The sequence below is a fragment of the Somniosus microcephalus genome, unplaced genomic scaffold (assembly GCF_052327205.1).
Source record: "Somniosus microcephalus isolate GS21.2 unplaced genomic scaffold, FLI_Smic_1.0 scaffold628, whole genome shotgun sequence".
In the NCBI taxonomy this organism is placed as follows: Eukaryota; Metazoa; Chordata; class Chondrichthyes; order Squaliformes; family Somniosidae; genus Somniosus; species Somniosus microcephalus.
The window spans coordinates 20,602-23,128 of NW_028225815.1; the positions used below are offsets into that span (position 1 = coordinate 20,602).

At 42.1% G+C, this 2,527-nt stretch overlaps 1 pseudogene; it reads left to right on the top strand.

Moving 5' to 3' along the window:
• Window positions 1-323: 323 nt before the first annotated feature.
• Window positions 324-2,063, top strand: LOC147081237 (beta-1,3-galactosyltransferase 5-like; annotated as a pseudogene).
• The last annotated feature ends 464 nt before the right edge of the window (window positions 2,064-2,527 follow it).

Here is a 2,527-nt window from a genome sequence, read left to right on the forward strand (position 1 = left end):
CCAATTGAATGGCAGAACATGTTCGATGGGGTGAATGGCCTTCTACTATTCCTATGTTACTAATCAAGCCAAATAATCTTAAATTGCTAAGTGTTTCCCCTTGCATTGCCCAGATACCACCAAAATCAATGTGTTTATTTTGTTTTACAGTTGATTCAAAACATGAAGATCTTTCCTGGTGCAATATGTGGTTTCAAATTTCGTCCAAAAAAATGTTTACTTTTTTTGTGATCCTTTTGGTGACACTTGGTATATTTGGATATTTACTCTGCAACATTCCTGACCCTTGTCTTTACACAGAATTAAATGACACTTCCTATTTAATGTGACCTGATAGGAGATGTGATATCAGTCCCACATTTCTGGTCCTTCTCATCACCAGTGCCCAGGACTAGTTCGAAGCTCGCTCGGTCATTTGCCAGACCTGGGGGAGAGAGCCGACAACACAGGGCAAGAGGGTCATGACCTATATCCTGCTCGGGTACAGCCAGGAGCATCAAGAGCATCTGCTGGAGGAAGGTTTGCTGCACAAAGACATCATACAGAAAGAGTTCAGCGACACTTATTACTACTTGAACACCAAGGTGCTGATGGGACTGGAATGGGTGAGCCAATTTTGTCCGTCTGCCTCCTTTGTGATGAACACCGATTCAGACATGTTTGTCAATGTTGATTATTTAAGAGATCTCTTGTCGTGAACCAGTCGCAGGAACATCTACACCGGCCACATACAGAGATATGCAAGACCTGTCAGGGACAAATCCAGCAAATGGTACGTGAGTGAACAGGAATACTCTCTGGAAATGTATCTGCCATACTGCTCCGGCACTGGGTACGTGCTCTCAACTGATGTCGCCTGCCGAGTTTGGAACGTTGTGAATACCGTCCCGAAATTGAAACTCGAGGACGTTTTTGTCGGTCTCTCTCTGGCTAAGTTGAAGATAGCGCCGGTGGAACTCCACTCATGGCAAACGTTCCACATTTCAAAGGTCCCATTTTCTGTTTGTGACTTTTGTAAATTCATGGCCTCTCTTAGGGTGAAACCCTCCAACTGCTGATCTACTAGAAGACACTGGCAGATGCAGAAACTGAGGACTGCCCTGGAGATACGTTAAGGGGGCCAACTTGTCCTTTGCCCCTCCAAATGCCACTTGCTCCAGTCCATTTATTGAGAGGCATCACTGCATGCTGTCTGAACCCATCACTGCGGCCGCAGGGGTGCAGGCAGAATACTCACTGCCCCTCCAAAATAAGCTGTGTCAAGTGCACTAAGGTGTTTCTCGGAGATTCGACAAGGTGTTACGGTTCTCTACCCTTTATTGGAATTTGTAGATCTCCTTTGATTCACTACATTCTGTTCACTTTTAGGAAGGTTAGCTCCAGTATCGACTTCCATGCTGTAATTAAATGTTCCTTCCAGTTGTGGTGCTGCCGAGCCTCAGTTTGACATCTCCCACTTCCTCCGCCTGTATCAGAGAGAAGCCAAATCCACATCTCCGCTTCCCAAATTGCCATTTACCTTGAATTATGAACACAAATAATAATATAAATTCAAGATATGTAAAGATGTTCATTTTTAAGGGAGTTAGCCATTGAACCAGAGAGAAGATGAGATTATTTTTTGTCTCGCAGCAACTTCTTATGATCTGGAATGCAGTGCTTTAAAATGGTTGTGGAAGCAGTTTCAATAGTAACTTTCAAATTAATTGGATAAATTCTTCAAGGGGAAATCATGCTGGGCTATGGGGAAGGATCAGAGGAGTGGGACTAAATAGAGGCTCTTTCACAGAGCCGGCACAGAAACAAGTTTCTTGATCAATCAATAAATTTAATCAAAGAGATGGTTGAAAATAATATCTGTCATTTTTTTCAGTAACTGAAATGTCTAATCTTCAAAATAAGTATCTAAATAAAAACAAAAACATCATTTTCGCATCAACATCATTCAATCTAATGATTGCATTGTTTTAAATATTTATTTCAGGGCCTTCCATGAAGATTTACCTTCAAAGCCTCAGCATATCTCAGAAACTTGGGTTTACATGAAGATTTTTAACCTTTGAATTGTTAAATAAATCTTTCAAAGTCACATGTACATTCTAAGATGTTCGAATTTCTGAATCCCAGAAAGCCACATTTCATATTTCCCCCAACTACCTAACAACAGTGCCGTTCTCTGTGTTCACAAACTTTTAGGCCACATTCCCAGTGCTCGCTGACCCCAAGTCTGGAGTCAGTGCTCTGACACCCTGAGATCCCCAATCATTTTCCCAGGGCCCTAAAACTAATGCTAAACCGTGAAACCTCAATGTACAAAAAAAACGTCGCTCTTACAAAACGGAAACTATCCATTCCGCCCATTCAGTCAATTACTTTATTTACCCTCCACACGAGCAAATAGCTCCACATTGACCGCCCCTGTTCCAAAACAAGTTGCGAATTTCAAGGTAATTGACAGGAAAGCCAGTGACGTCATGAGGAAATATTATTTTTGTACAGCGAGTCGTTGTTATCGGGAATGCAACAC